Source organism: Otolemur garnettii, unplaced genomic scaffold, assembly GCF_000181295.1.
Source record: "Otolemur garnettii isolate 467f Iridium unplaced genomic scaffold, OtoGar3 scaffold00010, whole genome shotgun sequence".
In the NCBI taxonomy this organism is placed as follows: Eukaryota; Metazoa; Chordata; class Mammalia; order Primates; family Galagidae; genus Otolemur; species Otolemur garnettii.
This window is the reverse complement of record NW_003852405.1, coordinates 4,913,133-4,931,620: the sequence shown is the minus strand read 5'-3', so window position 1 is coordinate 4,931,620 and position 18,488 is coordinate 4,913,133.

The following is an 18,488-nucleotide window of genomic DNA, read 5'->3' as shown; positions in this document are numbered from 1 at the left end:
ATTGAAAGTCTGTGTAAAAACAAAAAGAGAACTTCACTTTGTACCATGTGCCATATATAAAAATCAACTCTAAATGCAGCATCGTTGTGAATGCCAAGTCTAAAGTTGTAAAATTTCTAAGATAAAATATAGAACATTTTCACCTTGATTTATGCAAAGGTTCCTTAGATACATGTATAGTGCCAGAAGCACAATTCATTCAAACATTGATGAAATGAACTTTCTCAAAATACAAACTTCTGCTTTTTGAGAGTAAACAAAAAGGGGAGCCAAAGACTGAGAAAAAAACACTTGCTAAGCATATTTTCTGTACTCAGAATATATATGCAAGCTCTTAAAAGTCCATAATAAGAAAACGATTGTTGAGAATGGGCAGAGAATTTGAAAAGATACTTCAAAAAAAAAAAAAAAAGAGAGAGAGAAAGAGAGAGAGAGGAAGGATAGTATGGCACATGGAATGATGTTCAGCATCATTAGGCATTGAGAGAATGAAAATTAAAACTAAGGAGACACAAGTTCTCACAGTTTGAATGCACAAAATTAAAAACACTGATTACACCAAGTGTTAGCGATCCCGCAAAGAGAGTGGGTCTCATATCCTGCTTGGAGAATGTGCAGTGTTACAACTGGGTTGGAAAACAGTGTGGCAGGTTTTTAAACAACCTCATTCTACTTGGCCGTTCTACTCTCTTATGCTCACCTCTGAGGGATGAGAAGCATATGGTAACTGTACATAAATGTCCATGATAGTGTCCTTTATATTACCCCAAATCGGGAATACAACACAAATATCCATCAATGAATGCATTAAATAAAATGTGATATAGTCAGTCCTCATTATGTGCACATTCCTTATCTTTGAATTTGGCGATGGGATAGAACTTACTTGTAACCCTGAAGTCATAGCTTCTGTGAGCATATGTGAATGTCCAACACTGAAAAATTGGAGTGGTCCAATGCACACTCTCTCAATCCAGGGTGAATTAGGCAGGGGACACTCTGATTTCCTGCTTCCACTTTTGTATTGGCTCCTTTTTGCCGTAGTTTTGGCATCGTGTCTTTGCATTTTTGTACCCTTCGTTGGTGATTTTGCTATTTAAAATACTGCCCCGCCATAATACTGAAGTGTTGTCTACTGCTGCACTTTATGAAGTAAATATGTGTGTAAAATGAGCTTTGTTCAGGCACGAGTGATAATGCGATTGGCCGTGGATTCAATGTTAATGATTCAAAAATATATATTGACTAAGGTGTCCTTAAACAGAAATATACATAAAACAGTGAGGACAGTATTGATTTGCTTGATGAAAACGTTGAGACCAGAAGCTGGCAGGACATGATTAAATATTTGCTAATTCATTGCTTGTGGTGATTTTATAGAATGCAATTAACTTAAATAATGGGAACCCACTGCCTACCTACACAACTTAGCAATAAACCTGACTGACCCACTGATAAACATACAATGAATGTCATAACAATTACGCTGAATAATTCATAACAATCAGCGGAAGAAGTCAGGGTAAAAAATAAGTACATATCTCATGATTTGATTTATCTAAATCTGCAGAAAAGACAAATTAATCTACAGTGACAAAGCTAAGAGGCGCCTGTCCGGGAAAGTGGCAGGGGTGGGAGAAGGGGGAGCATTACTACATACGAGGGGGTGGCAGATATATTACTATTTTGAGTTTGCTGATGTTTTCATGGATGTTAACACACATAAAGGTGGTAAATTGTATATTTTAAATATGTGAAAGCTTGAGTATGTAAACTAGACCTGAAGAAAGCTGTTCAAAAATAGATTTTTAACAAGGTTATAATGCAGAGTTGTACAATTTATAAAGCCTATAGGGTACAAAGTTGGGGATGACCGTGTAATATTTGAATTTAATATACTAACATTATAATTTCTAACTCTTGGGGAGGGATGTTTCTTAATCCTTAATTTTTATCAATTTTTAATTTGTTACCCTTTATTTAGTCCTGTCCTGTCCTACTGGCTTTCATCCAGCAAATGGAGATAATAGTAACACTAGATACTATAAACTCCTGTCCTACTGGCTTTCATCCAGCAAATGGAGATAATAGTAACACTAGATTCATAAGTTTGCTAGTGACTTATATATATAGCATACAGAACACCAGCATCTAGAACATAATTAGCACTCGAATATTTTAGCTGTTATTATAGCAATCATCATTATATAACCAGAATTTCTCTGCTGGATCCTTGCACTCAGAAATTTGAAGAAAGAATTCACAGACCACCATGAGTCAGCAAAAGGATAGATTTTATCAGAGATAAAGAGAAGAGGAAAGCCTCTTTGTTCTTTGTTTCTTAGATGTTACACTGAAACATAGAAAGTTCTTAAGTAAAAAACAATCCGCTCTATAATGACTCGTAATTATGATATTCAAGTTTCACTGATTTTCATGACAAATGCAATGAAGACCACACTTATGATGTTTTGTGTATAGAATTAAAATTCCATGGTTAAACAATAAAGTTAATAATATCTTCAGACTGCCCTTTCCTTCCTATTTCTGATTATAATGAATAACCGTGATAACTTTTGTTTGCTTACAAACAGCACAAAGATCATACTTCACCTCTCTTTAATTATATTGTATTGATAAGTAAATATTATATATTGTTTTGGTGTCACCAAAACGATTACTGTATTACTAGTAACGTAAACTACTCATTATAATTCATTCATTAGGATTTCTAGACATTAGTATTTCCTTTTATTATTACAGTCTTGCCATTTTTTTATGTAGATCACTTTATTTGAGGGTATTTTTTTATGGAGGAGAATGTAACAAAAGGATAAGATAGGAAGTCTATTAAATTTACAAAGCTCAAATTATTATCTCCCTCTTACAGCTACTAAACAAACTACAAGCCCATCCAGAATGACTTTGACATTGTCACAAATACACTTTATACTTTTCTGCTGAGTAAGCAAATGTGAATAAATGACATTATTGCTTAAAATAGGCAAATTAATTGGTCAAAGAATAGATCACATTTCTCATTTACATGAATATATCTGCGACATGAATAATTAATGACATTCAGTTATTGAACGAGTCCTCATGATTTAGACTTTGACTCAAGTTTTTACATTCATACCCATTTTGATTTCATTTCCCTAGAAAAACATTTCCACTTTGAATTCTTAGGCTTCTTTCTGTTGTTGTTTCTACTTATTCGAACTATTGCTTCCTTAGATACAGTTTTACAATTTTATATACCGGTACATATTATACTTGAAATAGTTGTGTTATTTTTCTAGAAATAACAGAAACATAAGACATTCTTGAACAATATACGAATGCTGAAGAAATTGATTCACTATTTTATACACCAAAGTATGACCATTTAATTTGGCAATATACTCATTCTAGGAAGGGGTATACAAGGTTTCCAGATTTAACTCATTACATAATAATCAGTGAACATATTTTAACATTAGTATAAAAGCAATGATCTTTTTTATAATCTCTTGGGTCACTTAATTTATAGCTAAAGAAACGACTCTCATTTTAATGTAATACTTAAAAGTGTATTAAATATACTAAAATACAACGTAACTTTGATATACAAGAAAGAGAAAAGCTGGTAATCATTCTATAAAAAGCTCATTTGACAAAAAAGAAGCTTTTACAAATATTCACAATAATTTTTCATGATTTCTATAAAAGTGAAGAGTATATTGTGATGCATTTTTTGTTGGCCAACCTGATACAGATCTGTTACCCCTTCTTGTCCCTTCTGCTCTCTACTGAAATGATTCATTTCTTCCACTGCTGGTGCCAGGAGATGTGGCCCTATGACACAGATCTGACCAGTGAAGTGCAATCAGGAGGCTATTGAAATCTTTGAGAGGGACTTTGCATTTCTTAAAGTGGAAACAGATGCAGGTGATACCATTTAAGTATTTCCTCCTGTTTTTGAACCCATAAATAAGGCCTAGAACTGGTGTAACCTTCAGCCCATTATGACAGAAATGAAAAGAGAAACTCAGAGATTCAGGGATCAGTGTTATTGATCTTTGCAAGCAAGTTACAAACTGCCTACCTCCTTGTTTCTTCATGTGGAAGAAATATTGACTGAGGTTTTTTTTTTTTGGTTTTTGTTTGTTTGCAGTTTTTGACCAGGCCGGGTTTGAACCTGCCACCTCCTATATATGGGGCCAGCACCCTACTCCTTGAGCCACAGGTGCCACCTGACTGCTTTTTTTTTTTTAAGTCAGTATTGATTCTTACCAGGGCAGGTATTTCTAACTGGTACAATATTTTTGGTTTGGTGTGTGTCAACTTCGCTCTTTCAATAAGTTAGTTTTTAAATTTACATGATGGTTATGGTTATATTTCTTCCACCCATACAAAGCAGAAAAGGCTCTAATTTTCTTATAAAATTAATAACATCAGAAGAGCAATCAGGTTAATTCAGGTCAGAAAATTAGTGTCACCAGAATAATTCGACATGCTACCAGAAATTGCTAAGCTAATTAGATAAACTTCCATTTTACTTATCAAGCATAGACGTGGCTATGTATCATACATAAGAAAGAGCATACAGGTATGCTAAAAGAAATATTTTTAAAACAGAAAGGCAAGCATTGCATCAATGTGCAAGTACAATTATGTGTTGTATGTTAACACATGTTGTGTTCCCTATTCAATTTTCCCTTCACTTTATAGTGTTTATGATCATAAGCCAAATCTCTACCTTACAAATTTCATGTCACAGGGGTAGAAAGGCCTATTAAAGAAATGAAAAACACAAATTTTGAATATGTATATATATATATAAATATACATCTACATATATATTATATACATACTATGTATATATAATTGGTCCAGGTCCCCCCCTGCCCACTCAGGGATGGACAAAAACTCTATTTTCTGGACCTGATCAGGCTCCTCACAAACCTGTTTGATCAATAGTCTATCTGTGCCACCACACCCAGGAAAACAGAATGCCCTGTGTGGAACCACACTGCTACACAAGGGCAGTTTTAAAATTAACTTCTGCCCACAGTCTCTGGCACCACATGATTGTCACATATTTGTGACATATAGTCCATCTCCCCAAATCTCACTGCTTTCAGGGTGGGAAAAGCCACATATATACCCCCAGACAGAGCAGAAATGGGCTGCCCATTGAGAACCCCGTCTGCTGGATACTTTCCTCTTAACCTCTTATCTCTAATAAAATCTTTCCTTTGCTTACTTGTGGTGGTCCGTGAATTCATTCTTTGAATCTCTGAAGCCAAAGACTCAGCAGAGACATTCTGGATGCATAATGATGATTACAATTATACTAACTGAAATGTATTGAGTGCTTAATATATTCTGCATGCTGGTGTGATATATACTGTATATATAAATTGCTTCCAAACTTATAAACTAAGTGCTAATATTGTCTCCATTTTGTAGATGAACAAAGACAGAGAAATATGCCCAGATACACCCAGTTATAAATTTTGATGTCAAATTTAAATTCAATCATTTAATCTGCAGAATCTGTTAGTTTTTTACATAGTGTCTCATTTATTTTTTGAGCAGCAATGAGGTATGTATGGAGAGAAATTCTGAATACATAATTCTCAATCTTGAAAGAGAAAATGACTGGGATATGTAAAAAATAAAGACATAGTCTTGGGTGCAAAAGAACATGCTTTTCCTATAAACTCTTACATTGGTAACTGACCATCTCTGCTATTATTCAAAAACGTCTGTAGCATTTGTAAAGAGTGAACAGATTGATTTGTTGTATTTATTTCTATTAATCTAGGAAAGTCTATATTTACTTCCAATGGGTTCCTAAGGACACAGTTGATGGGAATTTAATTATTTTCCCCCTTTCCCTTCTTCCCTCCTTTCCTTCTCCTTTTCTCTCTCCCTCCCACCTTCCTTCTTTCTTCCTTCCTTCCTTCTTTTTTTCTTCCTTTTCCCCCTTTCTCTCCTTCCATTCTTTCCTCCTTCTTTTCTTTCCAGAAAAGGTTCTTAAAATTATAAAGTAAATTTGATAAAAGTACACAAGATTTTAACATTGTTTTAAAAATAAGAAGAAAATAGAAGCAATCTAGCCTCAAATTTTTTAGATCTGCTAATGTTGCACATATGGGAAGGAGAAGTCTATCCTTTATATTCTCATCTCATGGGAAAACAAACAAACAAAAACCTATCACTCACATTTTATTTTAAAAGGTTGAAATGGGAATGCTTCTGAGAAGAAAAAAATAAGGAATTTGGGGGAGTGTGAAAAACAATCTCAAAAGCCAAATGGTACATTTGAGAACCCATAGGCAATCTCGCCAATGGGCCCTAATTGAGTATTAGTGTTTGAGTAGAGGCTGGAACTGAAAAAAGAGACGGCTTGTACAGTGAGTGTAATACAGTTATAAAGTTGTTGGTGGCCTAATATCTTGCAAGTGTTTGTCAGCTAGAGTGCTGCATTCTTTAAAGATGTCTAACACACAAAAACTCCCAAGTGAATTTATTGACTAAAACCAGTTCCACAGAACCAATTAGTATCTTACACAGGCTGCCCTGCAAGGCTTATGAGGCCATCCATCACCTGTCCATTTAACTATTTAGCATTTGTTCCAGCAATTTGTCACTGTGTCAGAATGCTAGCATTTCAGGATGGGAGTTTTTTGGTTGAAAGAAATCTTACTCAGATACTGCACATATCTTTCTTTTAACAAGACTTACAGAAGATTTATGTTTCTATTATATTTAACCTTAAACATGTTGTCGGGAGAATGAGGTTAATTCTTTGTAAGGCAGATATTTCAAACTTAAGTCAACTGTTTCATGTGAATTGGAAAATAATATGCAAAATGAAATGATTTTAAATTTTAGCCATTGAGAGTTAACATCACTCAGAGTGCTCACGTCACACTGCCCCTTATCGCACCACTTCAGTGATTACATTTTTATCACTATTCCAATTCAGTCATTTGCTTTTATATTCTTTTCTCACACCTTTCTTAATTTCACAGTGCTTTATGAATTACATTGCAGTTATCACTAAGAAAGACAGAATATCTATATTGCTTTCAATATCATGCAGCTCCGCTAGACTTAGAATTCCAGACACATTTAATGATAGAAATACTTCAATTTAATTACATATAATTTACAAACAAAGGCTCATCCATTTCAAACACAGAGAATTATAATGCTTGGCTCTTGATTACAAATCATAGTCAACTGCTTAATTTTTCTCCCAGAAATGCCAAATAAATACTACAATAGGATAATTTTAAATATGCTGGCTACTTGGTGTAGAGAAAAGTGACCAGAAACACAAAACACAGGAGTATAGCAAAATATAGTTTGCAAAATGGGTCCATGGAGTATAATAACGGCAATATATATTTATGTAATTTTACATATTTCTCTCAAAGAACCAGACACTTTACTAACTTAGACCTGTCGATTATATGAAAATTATTCAGGGGTGTAACCTTTACATTTTATTCAAAAAAACAGGGTGCATCTTGTACTGGTTAAAGCAAATATGTAGGTAGGTAGTCTCTTTTCCACCTACCCGGTAGGCTCACCTGATTAGATTTCTAATGCATTAGAAAGCCGGCAAGTTGCTGGGGACTCAAATGCCATCTCTGCATCTGAATGCTGCTAAGCAGTTCCCCTGGCATTTCTCACTGACTTTCAATGTGTGCTTGTCACTAAACTCAATCCCAGAGATAAAACAGAAAATGTAAACTCCTGTGGGAGGAGAGTTGAGTAAAAAGCTTTCCTGAAGCCCTCGGAGTAATGTCTTCTGCCTATTGCTAAGGCTTCAATCAGTAGTTTCATCCCTCTTACCTTATGGGATTCAGAGTTTGACGAGGGTGACTATTAGGTTGGAGTAAGAAATGCATAATATAAATTATCTGTATCTGTATCTGTATCTATATGTGGGCACATGTGTGCACATATGAATGTCCAAAACCAATTTTCATGTTTAAGACACTGCAGATTCACTAACACACATTCTTTTCTGAAAATGAGTGTTACTGAGAAAATATAATAAACTAAATTTGAAAAGGTCAAAGAGAATAATGTTTCTAAGGATTATTGATTGTATATTTACATAGAAACATACATATGACATGTGACATTTCTATGGTCTTTTTTACAATTTTTATTTTCAAAATGGGACTGGAAATGAAACAATTTCACGAAGATATTTTTCCCATTGTTGACCAAAATAATATTAACATCCAAATGTTTTCTTACACACATGTCAATTAAAAAAGAAGGCAACTGGCAAAATGGTTTAGCTTACACTCTCCATGGAGAAGGCTGAGGGCTTTGTGGAAAGGTGAAAATATAATTCAGGAAAGAAATGAGGCTCAAGAAATTCTTGAGAAATTGTGCAAAACTGAGTACTTGTAGGTAAAAGGAGTGGAGAGAAGAGAAAGAATTGGGTGAGGGATCATTAAGCTCATAATAATCTAAAGCACAGTAAATCCAAATGTCTTGGACATCTACAAAAATACAAGAATAGGGAAAATTTCTTGCACCAATGACTAAAAGAAGTCGTGACTGCTTTTGCTGGTTTGAGGTACACTATCATTTTTCTCTGAGAAAAATTAATTCCTCCTGTGTAATTATTATACAAGATGGTTTGGTTCTCTGATGAGCTTCCATTTTAAACCAAATCAACAACATAAATGTGGGATGATTTCGTAACCGCTTTTAGGCTGAAAGCTTAGAAAAATTATTTCCTTTCACATGTCTTGCCAGATTCACAGACATAGCAGCTACATATAACTTACTTCTGGGTGAAGAGGGCTTCCTTTGTTTAGGAAATACAACAATAACAATAAGAACTACTGACGGACTATACTCCAGCACTGTTTTTTATATTTATATATCACAACTCATTCAATTCTTTCTTTGTCTGTCTTTGTTTGTCTAAGAGCTCAGGGATTTACGGATGAAGACTCCAGTTTCTCGGTGGAAGGACTAGGATTTGAAGCCAGCAAGGGCTCTAGTGTCCATTTTCTTAAACATGAGATAAAACTCCTTCTAGTGGCTTATGCTATTTATAAAAAGAGAAATAAAACTACCATTCATTGGGTGCTTTCATTTTTACATGGAAGTGTCTGTATGTGTGATATCTCATTTAATACTCAAAATCTGGTGAGTTTACTGTCATTTTTCCAATTTAACTAAAATAAAGTAACTAATCAGTGGTTAAAGCATGCTAATTGACAGAAGAGAGATTCAGACCCAGGTCTGTCCAACCTTAAAGTACAAAGTTCTTTGCTTTTTCAATCCATGAACAAAATACAATTGCCTGTTCAAAGCCTTAGTTTCATTTTTCATTTCATCTGTAGTCTGTCTAATTCCAGGAACCCGTGTGTGGGAACATAAGTTCGCATGATGGATACCTAAATTCTCCGTATGGTGGTAGGAAACTTGGGGGCTATATAGCAGGTATCTTTCTCAAATGAAAGTATGATTTATACCATGTATCTTAAAATGTAATTTTAGAAATTTATGTTAAAGCTTGGAAAAGAGTGGGCACAGTATGAATGTAGATTTTCTTTCTCTTCAGAAAAACCACCTCAGAGTGGCCATCTTAAATTTTCTTTAGAAATCTTCAAGAAAGAAGAAAGAAAGTTTCTTCATAAGCCATGTGCAATGCAAGACTTACTTAAATAATGACCATGGGGCGGGTCCTGTGGCTCAGTAAGTAGGGCACTGGCCCCATATACCAAGGGTGGCGGGTTCAAACCCGGCCCTGGCTAAACTGCAACTAAAAGGTAACCAGGTGTTGTGGTGGGCACCTGTAGTCCCAGCTACGTGGGAGGCTGAAACAAGAGAATCGCTAAGCCCAAGAGCTGGAGGTTGCTGTGAGCTGTGATGCCACAGCACTCTACTGAGGGTGACAAAGTGAGACTCTGTCTCTAAAAATTAAAATAAAATAAATAGATAAATAACTAAATAATGACTATGTAGGTATGAATACAAAGGTATTACTCTAGATGCACCAGTGATACTATTTTAGGAAAAGCTCAATGACAGGGTTTAGAGAGCTTGGATTCTGTTTTATTTAGGAAGGTATCTCCAGGCCTAATAATGCCTATCACATAGACACTTGGACTGTATGAAGAAAGGAAGGGCTCATCACAGGGATGGCTAAAGCACCATGAAACAGTTGAACTATGTCAATTATTATTATTGCAATCTGAGACAGTGTCTAACTCTGTTGTCTGGGCTAGAGTGCAGTGGCATCATCATAGCTCACTGCAACATCAAACACTTGGGCTCAAGCAATCCTCTCACCTTAGCCTCCCCAGTAGCTGGGACCACAGGTGTGTGTCACCATCCCTGGCTAATTTTTTACAAAATTTTTTGTAGCGATAGGGTTTTGCTGTGTTGCTGAAGCTTGCCTCAAAATCCTGGCCTCAAGTGATCCTCTTGCTTTGGCCTCCCAAGTTCTAGGATTATAGGACTGCGCCACTGGGCCCAGTCAATACCAATTACCAAGTATACCAATTAAAAGAATGCTGGAAGCTACATCTATCAATGGATCATTTATTTGTTTCAAAATATTAAGTGGGTACAAATATTTTTGGTTACATTGGTCACTTTTGTAATGCTTGAGTTTCAGCAATAGGTGTGTACCTCACCCAAATAGTGTTCATTGTATCCATGAGGTAGGTTTTGCCCTTCTTGTCCTCCCCTCTCTGCCCTGATCAATTTCTACTGAGTTTTACTTCTCTCTGTGCACATGTGTGCTTGTTCATTAGTTCTAACTTAACAATGAGTATATGTGGTATTTGTTTTTCCAATATTGAAACAATCATTTAGGAGGATGACCTCCAGTTCCAATGCAAATTTGCAAAAGATATTCATTCACCCTTTCATGGCTAAGTAGTACTCAATGGTATGTATATACCACATTTGCCTAGTCCATTCATGAATTATGGGCACTTGGGTTTATCCCTCATCTTTGCAATTGTGAATTTTGCTGCAATAAACTTTCAAGTGATGTTGTCTTTATGATAGATGTCTTTTCCTATCAGCAGACACACAATAGAGGGATTGCTTGATTAAATGTTAAGTCTACTTTTAGCTCTTTGAGGAATCACCATACTATTTTCCATAGAAGTTGTACTAATGTGTATTTCCACCAAAAGTGTATAAGTGTCCTTTTTCCCCGGTACCATGCCAGCATCTATTGTTTTTGAGCTTTTAAATAAAAACCATTCTATCGGGGATAAGGTAATATCTCATTGTGGGTTTAATTTGCATTTCCCTGATATTAGTGATGTTGAACATTTTTTCATATGTTTGTTCCTCATTTGTCTATCTTCTTTCCAAAATATTGTGTTCATTTCTTTTGCCCACCTTTTGATAGGGTTATTTTTTTTCCTTGCTGATTTGTGTAGGCAAAGAACTTATAAATAAAACTTTAATGGCTATCAAAAAAATGAGTGGAATTGGATGAAATTACTAATGAAAAGCTTCTGCACAGCTAAGGAAAAAATCAGGAGAACAAATAAACAACCAACAAATTTGGGGGGGGAATATTAACAAGTTATACATCCCATAGAGGCCTATTAACAAGAATATACAAAGAAGTTGAGCCAACAGGGCACTTTTTAAATTTCGTTGTGCAGGGCAGAGTGAAATTGGGCAGAGGTGTTATAGAAGTAGTGATCATTTTGTAGTGATCTTTGTAATGATCATTCAACTCTGTTCTAGAAAACTGCTGGATAGTCACACTACCAATGTACTAACAGATGGTAGATTCCATATAGAATAATCTGCAAATACTCAAAATGCGATTTGGATGGAAAGCAGAGAGGAAAGTGCTGGGCATGATCTAAGCATATACAGAGAAAATTGTGTGTATGTATGTTTGTGTATGTGGGGGGGTTGATGGCATATATGGGTAAGGAGGCTTTAAATATCAATGTTTTCACCTTCCCCTATAAGTAACATTTGACTTAAGCCAGAGCTAATATTGTCAAATGAGCAAACATTCATGGATAAATGCCTCCCATCTGGCAAAGTGAAGCTAGCTGACATTTACTTGGTACAAAGGAGCAAGGATTAAATCAGACAGAGTCTCATCGGATCTAATATTGGTACATTTTCTCTCAGCTTTTTAGTTGTTTTTGAAGAAAAGTAGAAAAATTCATTATCAACTAGGAGGTGAAAGGGGGAAATCATATATTATTTATCTTTTTAACTTATTTTTCTGATTATATGGACAGATACATATTGTAAGAAAAGGAGAAAGCTCAGATATGAATTGTTGATAATTTGGAAAGTGTAGGAACATGTAAACAAGAGAGAAAAATTGCTCATAACTCTTTACTCAAGAACAAATGGTCTTAAAATTCTGATTTGCTTCTTACAGTAATTCCTGCCTGGGTAGCAAGATAGTAGATATGTTGAAAGTAAAAAGATACATGTGGGGTAGACTCAAAGTTGTACATATATGCATAAACATTGTCTTTGCAAGACTAAAATTCAATTATACGTATAAGCTGTGACATATATTTACCTGAAAACATAACCTAAATATCGTCTAATATTATTTCTTAATTTTATAAAACATTTTAGTTATTCTATATTACTATAATTCTTTCATCTTACAACAATAAGATATCATAGAAGGTTATAAGAAAACTTACAAATGCACTTTAGAAAAATTACCCTGATTATATCTTGGAGCATGATGTTTAAGAATGTAAGTTGTGTTAGAGAATTTGTGGCAGTCTTCTAGATAGGATGTGCTGGTCGTCTAAACTAGTGTTATGAATGTGCAGATGGGAAAATTGAAAGACTAAGAGGAAGAAAAAATGACATAGGAGACTGGGTAGATGAATGTTGATGTTTCATTGTGACTGTGAGGATAGGAAGAGGAATTATGCCGTTGCTCTTTGTGGTGGAAGTTATAAAGGAATGGTCACTTCAGTTAATACAGAGGGAAAACCAGAGAACTAATATTGATAAAGTAGAACCTCCCTACACGGACCATCTCCTCAAGTCGACCTAATTTCATAGATAGGGTATCACCACATGTACGTGTTAGTACAGCAGACCTAGTTCCTTATGTTGACCACCTCTGAATGTTGATCAGTTTGTTACAGTCCCTAGGGTGGTCAACTTTCTATATACTTCTATGGTTTAAATTAAGCATGATGTAGTACACTGGGTTAAAAAAATTAAACACAGAAGCAGGCTAAATGAGAAGGAGAGAGTTAAGATTAAAGGAAATGATGATTTACGTGGTTTTATGGACAGATAAGAACAAATTTTAAGATGCGAGGATGGATACAAGGTTATACATGTGTGATCAAGGAGTGTATTTTTGATAGATGTAAAAAAATGTGTGTAGTATATACGGAGGCTTTAAATCTTGGTAACACAGTGATCACTAATGAGATAGGAAAATGGCAGCCCTTTCTTGATGAAGAGTCATAAGTCTGAACCAAGGGCTCTGATAAAAGAGGAGGTGGCAGAGAAACCAACCAAAACCAGCTGGAACCAAATGGCTGAAACAATGACCTCAGGGTACACTCACTGCTCATTACACCGGGCTTGTAATGTACTAGCATACTGAAGGAAGCACCCCCAGCACCAGGACAGTTTCCAAATGCCCCAGCAACAGTGGGAAGTTACCCTATATGGTGAAAAGAGAGGAGGAACTCTCATTTCCAACAACCACCCACCACTTTCCCAAATATCTTATGAATAATCCTCCCTCCACTCAAAGTAAAACTAAATAGAAGGTAGAACATAAGACCCCAGAAACTCTCAGGATGCTACTCCCTGTTCCTCTGAGAAAGAGCCACCTCTGTGCCTGTGGAGTAGGCCTCTTTTTCTTTCTGGCTTCAGGAAATGTTATGGCTCACTCCTGAATTCTATCCCATGAAGCCAAGAGCTTACTTGGCTTTTAGGCTGCACTCAGGGATCTGCTTCTCTGTACCACTATTATCCGAAAATCTAATAGAAGAATTGAATCATTATCAGAACCATTGACCAAACCCTTATTTTCCTTCCCCCCCATTCTTATAGCACTTAGAGTTAAATGTTTTTTAGAATTCTGAATTTGTTATTAACTTCTCTAAACATATGTTTTATGAAATATAGGTTTTCCTCTATTTAGCATGCATTCTAATCCTTCATCCATACAGCAACTTCATGCATTTGAGGTAATTCTTTTTTTTTTTTTGCAGTTTTTGGCCGGGGCTGGATTTGAACCCTCTACCTCCAGCATATGGGGCCAGCGCCCTACTCCTTTGAGCCATTGGCGCTGCATGTGTTTGAGGTAACACCTTTCACAACTGGAAATAGTCTTATTATTTCTGCAAAAAGAATAGACCCCGAGTTACAAAAGTCATAGTAACCATATCAATTTTAGGGATGCCAGGCACTATGTATTACTTCTTAGTTACGGATGTGGTATCTACTGATCCTCTGATGATCTGTGAAAATGAAATTAAGCAATGGTGACAATACTCATTCCAAATGGGAAGGAAAAGGAGAGATTTTATAAACAAACTTACAGAAAAATAAACAGATAAATGTTTGCTATCAACTTAACTGAAATATATGCTGGTAATTTTTTGTAATTGATCAAAATGCTGTGGTTGGTATTTATCACTTTTTTTACATTTTACCTCTGCTGTTTTTCCATTATCCCCAGGTAACGTCTCAGTTAGTTCAGATTCTCTCCTGGATGGGGTGACTCAAATCATTTTTGAAGGTTCTGAGTCCCTCATGGTCTTGCATTTATTGTATTGCTATATTTGTCCACTGACATTTCCCATTTACTGTAGAAGTACTAAGAGGTGCCCAGTAAAGCATATAGATTTCATATGTGGGTCATTACAAAAGTATTGAGAGACCAAAAAATCAAGAAGCATAAAATCCACCCCATCAGAAACAAAGGTAGCCCTCCCAGAAACTTGGATAAGCTGAGCAAGCTGAAATGTGTGGTGAATCAGAAAGGCAGTGTGGACAGGGTTTCTTAGAAGTGAAATAATGGACCATAACACCATCTGTCTCAAAACTTTCATAGTGACCCACACATATGGTATTCCCTGCCTCCACTGAGTACAAGCAGCCTTATATCTTATTGGTACTTGTAATCAATCACTCTGTTCTATGCGTTGGTTTGAGAGAATGAGGAACCTATTGTCAGTGTCCACTTAGAATAACAAGATCAATGTTACGTCTCATTCTGAAGCTTTTCCCCATTAAGAACTAAGAACCCTAGTCAAAAAGATTCCAAGAGTGTGGGAAAAGAAAGCAAAAATTGTGTAAGATAATCATTAAGCAGTATAGTAAGAAAGACCACTACTCATACTTCCACTCCTTCATTCTCAGAACTATATATTCTGGCTGTAGAAGAAATGACACCATAATTGTCATTGTTCAAAGCACATTCTATGTTGTGCAGGAAAGTGTCCCAGCTTCACTGGATATTTTTTTTTCCAGCAGGTGCCATATTGAATATTTAATAAGCCATCCCACCACTCTATAGAAGCATAACAAGAGAATAAATTAAATTTGTATCTTCTTTCCTCTCCATAATCTTCCTCCAAGAATTTGACTGATCTTCCTTTTGCAAGTAACATGTCAGGGGCTCAGTACTGGCTGTGGACGTCAGCAGCTTTACCACTCTGCTGTGAGGAGTCAGGTCATCCTCAGTGATGGGGAGCCCTGCTGTTGAGACCACACACAGCCCGTATTCTTATAAAATGACTCCTTGACAGATGCCCAAAGAATGAAGATAACTGACATCCAAAAACGAGTTATTCTGTCTACCTAACTATAGAGAGATTTGTTTTCAACGGACATTTTTGCTGAGTATTAACAGGGGAAAAAATATACTCACAGACTACGCCCATTCACAAAAGTGCACCCACTGACCATTTTTTGTACTTCTTCATCACTAAAATCTTATTCCTTGCAAGTTGCTGATCTGTCAGCAAATTGCCACTGCTCAGGAATCCATGAAAATCCATTTGTCTGGCTATCTTTTTTTCCCAGGCAAACAATCAAATGCACAACCTAAAGTTGTGCTCACTGGAAGAAATTCTACTTACCACTCTTTCAGGACCATCCCTGATTATAAATGTGATATAAGATTACTGCTGTCTGATGCCAACATATCCATCAGCAAACCAGACTTGATATATTCTTTTTCCTTTACTAACTGATAAGAAATTTCCCGTGAAATATGTAAGTTAGCATAGGAATAGGTGTTATTAAAGCCTGAGTTGTAGGCATCTTCAGGACCTACTAGCATACTATCGAATATATATTAGTTCCACTTAATAAGGGATTGCTTCTGTAGTCACCCTTTATCACTGGGGAGATCACACAGCAGTTCAAATAAACAGCTTATGTTGTGTAATCACTTGTGATCCAATAACCATGTACTCAGGCTCTATGAAGGTCTATTAAAAGAGCAGTTATTTAAAAGAAAATAATCATCTTGGTGCTTGTAGCTCAAGTGGCTAGGGTGCCAGCCTCATCAACACAGCTGGTGGGTTGGAATCCAGCCCAGGCCTGCAGAACAATAATGACAACTATAACCAAAAAATAGCCAGGTGTTGTGATGGGTGCCTGTAGTTACAGCTACTTGGGAGGCTGAGGCAAGAGAAACTCTTAAGCCCAAGAGTTTGAGGTTTCTGTGAGCTGTGATGCCACAGCACTCTACCCAGGGTGACTGCTTGAGACTCTGTCTCAAAATAAATAAAGAAATAAATACAAATAAAGAAAAAAAAGAAAGTAATCATCCAAGTCCTTTCACCTGTTCATATCCTGAGCCGAAAAGTTCCACACTTTTCCAACTAATTCCCTACCACTTATACAGGAATCAGTGACGTTTCTGGGACAGTAAAGATAATTGGCATTATCTCCTACTATCAACACAGACAACAAAATAATTTTTGTTGTTGTTGTTAGGGATTCATTGAGGGTACAAAGAACCAGGTTATACTAATTGCATTTTTTAGGCAAATTCCCTCCTTTAAATATGTTCCTCTCCCAAGAGGCCAAACACCATGACACCCCCCCACCCCTTTCCCTTCTCCCTTCTCTTTGCTCTCCCATCCCCCCACTAGGTCATTAATTGTCCTCATATCAAAATTGAGTACATTGGATTCTGCTTCTCCATTCTTGTGATGTTTTATTAAGAAGAATGTGTTCCATTCCACCCAAGTTAGTACAAACGATGTACACTCTCCATCCTTTTTAGTGGCTGAATAGTATTCCACGGCATGCATATACCACAGCTTGTTAATCCATTCCTGGCTTGGTGGGCATTAAGGCTGTTTCCACATTTTGGCTATTGTAAATTGAGCTGAGATGTAGACCTCCCATTTGATCCTATAATCCCATCACTGAGCATCTACCCAGAAGCAAAAAAATCCTTTTATCATAAGGACCAAAATAATTTTTTAGGAAAGTGGTTTTGCTTGCACATGTAATTCTCCATGTCTTTGTGTATAGGTTGATCTCTAAACCCTCAGAAAGGATATGCTTCAAGTGAGGAAGAGCAACAGCACAGAATAATCCAGGGCAATATTTCCACTCCCTTGAATATTTTTTTTCTTTCCTGTACATTATGCCAGAGATATTTTGGCATGTCAGCTGCTTTAAATGTAAGCCTCTGTTGAATCTAGGTATCAATCCACCAATCCAGATCCCCCCTGAAATCTTGAGGCCAGTAAATAAAATCTAAAATCTCTTTTAAGTGGCTCCTATGAACAACTTTGGTCAGATCTAATGTCATAATTCATGTTTCTGAAACTAACACCAATTATATTCCCAGAAATTTGGCAATGAAAACTAGGTCATAGTTATTTTGAAAGCTATCTTTCCATGAAGTACATGCTGTGGTACTCTCCTGGTTAGTGATGAAATTGGTTTGGAACAATTAGTAGTCAGTGGAGGTGAGTCTTAACGAGAATAGATGTCCTCCCATAAAGCTACTGCCTCCAAACAGAACATTTCAGAACCTTTCATGTTAGTATCCATGACAGTGGCAAAGAGGGCTATTTCCATTGATGAGAAAATGTAAGAGAAATTGGAAGTTCCAAGTTCAGCGTCATTCAAATCTTCCTAAATATCTATGAGTCTCAGGGTCCTACTCCATCCTCAGTAATTTTGGAAACTTAATGTAAGAGATTATGTGAAGTTTTGTAATAATTGTGGTTATTTTTCAACCCACACAATATTTTGGAATGTGTCAAAATCCACTATTCCCTTCAGCACAAGTGGAATTATGAAGAGAGATAATATTATGATAGGTCCCAGAGTCTTAGTGGGGAACTGCCTTGTAGAGCAAGGACCAAAAAAGAGCTTGAACCATGGAGCATAAGTTGCCTCTCTTTAGAAACACATGAAACAGATGGAGAAGAGGAAATATTTGGGCTTCGAGGCTTCCTTATACCCTCAAATCATCCATCTGTTTT